A 10,211-nucleotide genomic window follows, 5' to 3' on the forward strand; every position below is an offset into this window, starting at 1 on the left:
ATTTTTATTGAGATATTGTCTCTAAAATTTTAGGTGTGAAGTATATCATCACATATTTTCTCAAGGAGAAATGTCTGTATATGTGGAAAACATACTGAGTCACTGAATTTTTCACATTTCTATATGAGATGTGTTGATGCAGACTGTGACATGGCATGGATTGTTCAAATAAATTGTTTGTAAGTTTTTTTCTAAATCATACAAAATGTTAAAGTATGAAGATGTCAATGCAATTGTTTAATACCTTTACTTCCCTTGCTTTAAAAAAATCCCAATTTAAGGAGCTAAGTAAAATGATCAGGTCTAAGTATTAGAAGAAAGAAAACACCAAAACTAAGAATAAAAGTAATAAACAGAGTCACCTGGGTGGCTCAGTTGATTAAGTGGCCGACTTAAGCTCAGGTCATGATATCAAGGTCCATAAGTTCAAGCCCCACGTTAGGCTCTGTGCTGACCGCTCAGAGACTGGAGACTGCTTTGGATTCTGTGTTTCTCCCTTTCTCTCCTGTTCTCACTCACACACACCCTCTCTCTCTTTCTCTCAAAAATAAATAAATACTTAATAATTTTTTTAAAGTAATAAACATTATACCTGGGGGGTTTTTTCTCTTTTTTTTAGGGAACCCAAAGATTTCCAGCCCTGACTCTTGTCTTGGTGACATGAACTTCCATTCCTAAGGTCCTCTCCCAGTTCCTGGTAGCTGCTAGCATTTCAGCATTTAGGTATTTGTCCTAAGCAGCAACAAGAGGAGGAGGAAAGGATTCTCTTTCTCTTTTTTAAAATATTTATTTATTTATTTTGAAAGAGAGAGAGAGAGAAAGAGAAAAAAACCAGTCAGACGCTTAACTAACTGAGCCACCCAGACACCCCATAAGGATTCTATTTAAGAGCATTTTCTGGAAGTAGCACACCCCACTCTCCTTATATCCATCATTAGAATTTAGACATCTGGTCAAACGTAAAGGCGAGGAAGCCATGTGTCCAGCTAAAAATTGAAAAAAAAAGTGAGAATAATGATTAGGGGATAATTAACAGCCTCTGCCACTCAGGAAGCTAATTAAAATAGAGTTTGAGAGTTAATCCAGCTTTTTAGATTTACTGTTTTTTCTTTTAAAAAATGTTTATTTATTTATTTATTTATTTATTTATTTATTTATTTTTAAAAAGAGAGAGTGGATGAGCAGGGGAAGGACAGAGAGAGAGGGAGAAAGAAAGAGAATCCCAAACAGGCTCTGTGCTGTCAGCAGAGAGCCCTACACAGGGGTTGAACCCAAGAACCATGAGATAATAACCTGAGTGGAAAGCAAGAGTCAGACGCTTAACCAACTGAGCCACCAAGGTGTCACCTGTTTATTCTTTTTTTTTAAACCACATCTTCACTTTTTATGTAAATATACTCAGGTTCTCCATTATTAAGCTCTTCAAGCCCGATTTCAAATCTTCCATTCCTCATAAAGTTTTTCCTGATTTCCAAACCTCGGTATGATGATTTATGTCTCTGAGTTTTTATATATTCCATCTATACTACAACTTCTGGGTGGTAATATATTGTAGACACTTCTGTTTGTATGCAGACTTTTACCAACTGCATCTCAAGTTCCAAAAGGCCTGAGAGCATAATGTTACCATAGAATTGTAACTGACCCAAGTTTTTTATTTTCTAGACCCAATGGTCCTTGAAACTTCACTCTAGTTTAGTAGCTATAACCTTGTTGACCAGTGCTGTTTACAAAACTTTATCCCATCCCTTGACTTCTGTGGTGCCACCCATCAACTCTTCTTAAGAGTTGCAACTAGCATGTTCATGTTAGAACACTGTGTTCCCACAATCCGTAGTAGAAGAGATCTTGAACTTTGAGCCCCATTCAGTGCTCTCTTGTAGGATATTTTAATATCATCAAAGTTTGCACACTATTAGCCTACAGACTGGATCCAATTTGTAGATTTACTTTGCTTGACTCATTAAAGGCATTAAAAAGTGATTTAATTGCCAACATTTAAAAATCAGGAGATGTCATGTAAAAAAGAGAAAATAAAATTTATAGATGCTCTTGAAAAAATTCAAAGATCTGGCAACATTTGGCCAACATGCTTACATGCTATTAATAGGCTAGAGCTGAGTAGCTATTATCCCATTAGAAGACCCAATGCTATGTGTTCACTAAATCTTGTTTCTTTCTCCCTCTTCTTTTTCTTTTCTGAGCACTCAACTAAATTACATTTTGCAATAAATCAGGTATTGATTGAGTTCAACCAATCCAATATAGTTAAAGTGATATGTGTAACTTGAAGGAATGGCTGCTCAAAAAATTGCTTATATTATACTCACTGTTTTTTTTCTTAGCCTGCATATCAGACTGGGGCAGAAGATACAATTGGAAGACTTCAAGGACCTAAGAGACAATAAGGCACTGCATAGAAGAAGCCTGAATCCTTGAGCTATTACATGGAACAGAGTTCCCATACTAATCTACACTGTAACATAGACAATAAATAAACCTTTACTGTATTAAACCACTAGGACTTGAAGATTGTTTGTTACAATAGTTAGCCTAATTCTTTTTTTTTTTTTAAGTAATCTCTGCACCAAAGTGGGGCTCAAACTCACAGTCTTAAGATGGAGAATCCCATGCCTTACAGACTGAACCATCCGGGCATCCCCAGTACAGCTTCTTCAGACAGTAATAGGCAGTCTATAGTTCACCATGATCTCCACCAATCCCAATTTACTTTCCCAATTCCAATGAGTTGCTTTTTGACCTAATTATGCACCGAGAGCAGTCATAGAGAAAATTTTGAGGATGATGTTTAAAAGGAATTTGACAAAGTGAAGCTTTTAAAAATTATTTTGCCAAAACCTGAATTACTTGGCATAAAAAGAACAGTTGAAATAATTATGAATGCACAGCTTAGAAAATTTAGAAAGTATTTTAAACAATCTGCAAATATTTGAAAGGATTATACAACAAAAATTTGAGCTTGTTCTTTATATCTCTGGAGGACATAATTAGGACCAACTGGATAAAGATAGAACTAAAAACCACCTTCCAGGGTGTAATAGAGACTATTTTTATATTGGATTAATAGGTTGAACCAGAAGACTCCTGAATTCCAGAAAAATTCTTAGATTTTATTAAGTTGGTGCTAAAAAAAAGTACTCATTTTATATGTGAGTATATACATCTATTATTGGTTCTGCTTTCCTTGGACTATTATAGTTTTTGTTTTGTTTTATTTTGGCTGCTTTTATTGTTACCATGAACCTATAATGCTTTGTTTTTACAAAGTGAACTTCAGCTGTGTTACAGATTGATTTGTTTATTATGAATACAAAATGAAATTGCCTTGGTAAAGTGATTAATAATCAATAGGCTCTAATTATGCTAGTGGTTTTACTCTCACAGACCCTAATATTGAAGCTAGATGAGCTTTTATGTTTCTTTGTTGAATCCTCTTAAATACGTCCAGGGAGTATTCAATTTATAACCATTTTTAAATTTCATGATGTTTTACAGAAAACTAGTTAACATTAATATCATTAAAACATAAAATATATTCAAAGGATTTTCCTAAAACAATTCCTTTATCTGTAAAAACCAAGTATTTCTGTCTGCCTGCCCTTTTCTGAACTTTTCAAGTTATGTAACCTGATCTCAAAAAGATGAGGGCCCCTGGGTGGCTCAGTTGGTTAAGCATCTGACTTCATCTCAGGTGGTAATCTCAGGGTTGTGGGCTCAAGCCCTGCTTCTGGCTCTGTGCTGTCAGTTTGGAGCCTGGAGCCTGCTTCTGATTCTGTGTCTCTCTCTTTCTCTGTCCCTCCTCCAATCTCTCTCTCTCTCTTTCTCAAAAGTAAACATTTAAAAAATTGAAAATTAAAATTAAAAGGTGAAAGTTACTGTTGAAGTCACTTGGCTTCCCCTTCCTCAATCTTATTCACTTCTTTATCTTTCCAGAAATGACCATTAGCCTAAATTTGGAATTCATTATTCCCATGCACATTTTTGAATTATTACTACCTAGGCAAGTTTTAATAAACTATTTATTATTGATTTGGCTGCTATTAAAACATATACAGTTGACCCTTGAACAATGCGGGCATTGGGGTGCCAACCCCCATCACAGTCAAAAATCCATGTATTACTTTTGATGTCCCTAGAACTTAACTACTAATAGCCTACAATTGACTGGAAGTCTTAGCAATAACATGAACCAATGATTAATACATATTTTGCCTGTTGTATATATTATATACTATACTCTTACAATAAGATAGAAGAAAATGTCTTTAAGAAAGTCATAAGGAAGGAAAATATATTAATAGTAATGCACTGTATTTTTTTAAAAAAATCCATGCATAAGTGGACCCCTGCTGGTCAAACCCATGGGTCAAGGGTCAAGTGTTGTTCAAAGGTTAGCTACATATACACCACACACAATGCAATTTGCTTTTTCTTATTCAACATTATGGGCTTTTTGGGGGTGTTTTCAAAAAAGTAAAGGTATTCCTGTTACATATTTTACTTTTTTTTTCTCCTTAAGCATTAAACAATTAATTTGTGCTAATCCACTCATATGGTTCCAAAGCCAATAAGCATAAAACACTATACAGTTAAGTCTTCCACCCACCTCTGTACTTAAGCCACCCAGTTTCCACCCACCTGCATTCCCCAAAATAGGTACCCATGGTTACTAGTTTCTTGTTTGTCTTTCCAGAAATGTTTGAAATGCACAAATAAATGTTAGCATGCTATGCAATATTCTGTAGATTGCTTTTTTTCCTTAATAATATATTATGTATTCATACCTGTGAACCAAGAGTATCCTTTCCCCCTTCTTAGTGTTGCATAATGTTTCATGTTATGATTGGACCTTCACATATTAACTATTCTATGAATGTACATTTAGGCTGTGTCTATTTTTTTTTAGCAACTACAAATAATGTGGTAATATATAAGTATATACACACATATGTAATTTTGCACATATGAATTATATTAGTTTTCTATTAGAGTATAACAAAGTTTTAGCTTAAATTGACAAATATTTATTATCTGACATTTTCTGTGGACTGAGATTCCAGGTTCAATCCACGTACAAAGTTTAGCTAGCTTCTTCTGCATCAGTAAGTCTCATGAGGTTGTAATCAGGGATTGGTCTGTGTCTGCATCTGAAGGCTTGACTGGGGGATGATCTGCTTAAAGCTCACTCACATGGCTGCTGTCAAGAATTCAGTTCCTCAGAGACCTTAATTTAGAATAAACAAATATTAAAACTATACCCACTATTTCAAAATGAGTGAAAAGTTACAAGAATATTAAATAAGAAATAAATACATAAAATATATCATAAATTAGACTTAGGAAAACCTAAAATGTGATGACATAACTCAAAATATAATCAGATTTTATTTTTTAAATACTTTGATGAATATTTTGTGCCTGTAAATTGGAACACAAGTGCTAGAGTTTTGCTGCAGTATATGCCTAGATGTGAAATTGCTTCATCAAAGTATCTGTACATTTTTAAATTTTCTAAATATTGCTAAATTGCTATCTAAAATGGCTTAAAAGATAAATAAACTAAAAATAGTTTTGATAGCTTACATTTGCACCAGTATTTTAGGAAGCTCATCAGTTCTACATATATTTATCCACATTGTCAAACTGTTCCAATTTTGCCAATCTCTTGGGAGTGAAATACTATCAAAATATTACTTAAATTTTTATTTCTGCATTTACTAATGAGTCATTTCATTTCAATATAATTTTTATCATGTTTTTTCTGAATTATCTGATCACATCTCCCATTTATTTTTCTCAGTTTTCTTTTCTTCTTGATTCTTCAATAATAATTCTTTGATCTACTCTGAAAAGCAATACTCTATTTGTTATATGCATTTCAAGTATCTTTTTCTTAAGTTTCATGTATGTTTTTTTAACTTTCAGTGTCTCTTTTGGAAAGAAAACTTGTCATTTTAAGGGAATATGTATCTCAGCAAATTTTCATGTATGGCTTGTGGTCTTAAGTTTTTATGCTTTTCCCCACCTCTACGTGCGTGAATTATTTTATAAAGTTTTACTTTTCCATGTGAGTCTTTAATCCATAGATTTTGGTTATCATTTGAGATATGGTTCCAAAAGTTTATTTTTGCTACATCAATAAACACATTGAAACCATTTTTTCACAAATAAAAACTATGGGGCAACTGGCTTACTTGTGCACATGAGCACATGTTTCTGGAAAAGAAAAGAGGAGGTACAGGGGGGAGGAATATGCATGTTTTCGTATTCACTAGCTACTGCCAAATTATTTTCCTAAGAGAATTGTTAAATTGGCTCTATTACTAGTAAAGTATGAGTTCTACCTCCTAACGAGCATCATCAAACGTTAAATTGCACCAGTCTGATGAGCCTTAATTTGTTCTATCAGTAGTCATTTTACAAAGATAGTTTTTTCTTTCAATTTTTTTACTTGAGATATATTACACAATTACTTATTCTAAATGGGTGGTCTATTTTCTGAGTGTGCATGATTTGTGAATCCCAGTTCATATTTTCAGTAAGAAGGAAATATCCACAAAGAATATATTAAATAATGTATCCTTCCCCCAATGTTACCTCAATGTAAGACTGTCCTAAAGATGATCAAGGAAAAGGAATTTACAATTATTTGTTTGAATTTTCTCATATATGGGTGTTAAATATTCTTAATTCTAATAATATCCTATATCTTATGAACATTTGACAATTTTAAAGAGTTCTAAATGCATTTGACAAGCATTTAAAACTCAGATTAAAGTCTCTCATAAGTAAGCATAATAAAAGTAGTAAAATGTTCTTTTTGTGTGGATGAGTCACTTTTAGTTTCTTAGTTATTTATTATGTTATGTTTAAACAAAAGTGCTTGCATATTTATATCAACTTTCTGTTTACCCCTTAGATTATTCATGCCTGAGTGGAGTGTCAGCTGCAGAAATAGGAGGTTTAATGAGTTTCATGGGGATACCTCATTCCAAGAACAAAAACTGGAAAAGGAATAAAACACAAGCTCCTGCATACTAATATGGCCCATTGTTAGAACCAATCTCGGGAGCACGAGATGACAGATAGTCCCTACACAATATACACCTCCTTTAGTGAGGCCTTTAGTTCCAATTTGGTTTTCTTTTTATAAGTTAATCTCCTACAGACACTGTGCTAATGCTAAATACATAAACACCAAATACCCAAAGGGAGAGGTTACCACTACTCTACCCTGATTACTACATTACTCTGCACCTGCTCAGGTTTTATTTTAAACTATTGCTTTGATCTGTTTTTCCTTCTTCTTCTTCTTCTTTTTTTTAAGAGCCATTGTTGTTTGTTAGAATTGGATGCCATAAGAATAAACATTTAGCTTATTAGTATTCTACACAGACATTCTTTTTCTTTGAATAAGAGCCTTAATTTACTTTGGTGAAGATAATGCATTATAAAGTACCTTTTTTACATATTTAATATATGCTATGTAGTGCTGGTCTGTTGGGACAGCAAGCAAAGTTAATTTAAAAGAGCGAAATTTAAAGTTGATGTATGAAGTCCATGAAAAATGGAGAACTAAGGCAATTATTTATGCTTTTCAGATTAAAAATTCCAATATATGTATAAATAAAAAGAGAAAGATTTAGCATCTGTATAATTTTGATATATTATTTTATGCATGGTTTCTGTGTGTGTGTGTGTGTGTGTGTTAGTAAAATACATGGAACTATATGGTGTTACATTTTACAGTGAAAATCAAACAAAAGACTTACAAAGGACCTTACATTTCTTAAGCCAGTTGAAGTTTTTAAAGCAACATTTTCCAATGGTATTCAGAAAGATTTCATTAACTCATCTGAAACATAGAATTTTGTTTGATTTAGTTTTAAACATTGTTTTGAACTATATTCAGCACTTTCAGATAGATTATAAATTTCCCAATATCCTCAGATTCCAAAGAGAATAAATTTCATTCATTAAAGCAGAAAGATGCTGACTTTTCCACACTTAAAAGATACTCTGACATGGTGTGCAGGTAAAAACAAGAAAAGAGATAGGAAAGAGAGACAAATGGGAATAAACATTAATATAATGAGTAACTTATGAAAGGCACTTTATGTATTATTTATATTATTATTGTGGTTGATACTATTCCTTGTAATTCACTCATTTCTTTCTTTTTTTTTTCAAGCATTCTTTTTTTTCCTTTTAGGCAAATGACCTGAGAGAAGTTAACGACTTGATCTATTAGAATTCAAAGGTCTCATAACTTCTGGTCCCATAAACTAACACTTTTCCCACACCCCAACAGGTCTATTCAATACATTGGAGATGGAGGACAGTCAAGAGCCCAACAATTACTTCAAATTCAGAAAAATGAGACAATTTTTGCAATTATTTATACTTCCAAAATTCTTTTTTTTTGTACAGAATAATACAAGTATCAGATTCCAAAACATCCAAATAACTATTTCAATCTTTTCTTTCACTTTGCCACATAAATTAAGTGGAAAAGTTAGTTTATTATTTATTATTATGAATTAATCTCCATCAAAATTTTTTGAGAAACATTAAAGAAATGCCCGTTAAAATTTCTTGAATATGCTGATAGTAAATGCTACAATGCTTTTAATTGTCACTTAGGAAGGCCATTTATCTCACACTGTGGCTCTGGAGTTCTGTCAGCATCCAAATCCTACTTCTAGAACTTATTTTCTGGACAATGATATAATATTTCTGAATCCATTTTTCCCATGCATGTAATGGAGATAATAATATGCCTATGAATCATTTATGATGCTTGATTACAAGTTTTATAAAACTACTCAAAACAAACCTCCATAACCAAATTGTAATGTAAAATAAGAGTTCAGAGTTCTCAAGAAGTCTTTGATCACAGCTCTGGCTTCATTTTTCTAAAATTTTGTGACAGTGTTGGCTTACTTCAGGATTGCCGAATCCCTACAATGGTTCTGGGCTTCCCATTGCTTGCTGTTTCCTCCAGAGGGAGAGAGCTTTACCTCCACGTAATAGACAAATGCAAGCCCTTCAAGCTTCATTGGGATCTAACTATCTAGAAGCCTTTTGAAATTATTTCTGCAGCAGGAAGACTGCAGAGCACTCTTAGTGGTTTAAGCCAATGTGTTGGTCTGGGCATAGGCTCACTAGTAAACAGTCCTCATAGCAAGCTCACAGTGAGGGAAGAGACAGAAATGGCAGTGGAGAATGCCAAAATCATTGTCCCCTGGAGCCTTCCTTATAGGATGGGTATAGAGTGAAAAAAATAATCTATGCAGAGCGCCCGGGAGAGTTTCCTACACATAGTAAAAAATACACAAACATGAGATAGTGTTCTTCTAATGCTTTTACTTTATTTTCATTTCATTTGATGATTTTATTAGCAGACAATCTAAAATATAGGAGGCATGATTATATAGAGTATCTTATAAGTAATTTTCCTAGGATACTTATTCTATATGCCTAAAATAAACTGTTGTTATTTTCTGTGCTGAATGTGACTTAGACAGCCTAATCATATATCTTGATTCAAACAATTTTTTGTTCTCATCCTCCCTCTTTTTTTCCCATAAAAATATTTATAATTAAATTAATTATTCAGCAATGGTTGATTTGGAAATAAAAAACTACAGCGCAGTAATTTCATTAACTAGCTCATTGGTTCTCACGCTGTATCCGTTCGTGATATATTTTCAAATGCACCAATTTGAGATGAATATTTAAAGGGATTAAAAGAAAATGGGTAATTTTTTTAAAAGCACATTTCAGAAAATTAAAGAGAAGAAATCCTTTCATTGAAGTTATTCGACTATTCTTCTCAGAACTGAGCCACTGTGTAATTTTATATTCTACTCTGACCACAATCTTGTGAATTTGCAAGATGTTTTCACATATTCTGATAAACATGTCATCTCTCTTTTTTTTCCTTCCTTTTCGAGGCACCTCTTCTTTTTTTTATAATAAGAGCTTCTATGTCACTTCATCAAGCCCAACTTTTCATAATGATAATATTAGCTAAAATTTATTGTGTCTATTATTTCCCAGAGATTGTGTTATATTTTTTATATGTCCTAAATCTCTTTTTTTTATGTTTCTTTCTTTATTTTTAGAGAGAGAGCATGCAAACAGGGGAGAGGCAGAAAGAGAGCGAGGGAGAAAGAATCCCAGGAGGC

At 33.0% G+C, this 10,211-nt stretch overlaps 1 long non-coding RNA gene across 1 annotated transcript in view; it reads left to right on the forward strand.

The window, feature by feature from the left end:
* LOC115304880 overlaps positions 1–2,518 on the forward strand; it is a 32,866-nt gene extending 30,348 nt beyond the window's left edge. Inside the window, exons 2-3 of the long non-coding RNA XR_003914656.1 lie at positions 34–179; positions 2,346–2,518. This is a non-coding gene — a long non-coding RNA (uncharacterized LOC115304880). The remainder of the gene's footprint in view (positions 1–33; positions 180–2,345) is intronic.
* Positions 2,519–10,211: the final 7,693 nt, after the last annotated feature.

This window comes from Suricata suricatta, chromosome 10, assembly GCF_006229205.1.
Source record: "Suricata suricatta isolate VVHF042 chromosome 10, meerkat_22Aug2017_6uvM2_HiC, whole genome shotgun sequence".
Lineage (NCBI taxonomy): Eukaryota > Metazoa > Chordata > Mammalia > Carnivora > Herpestidae > Suricata > Suricata suricatta.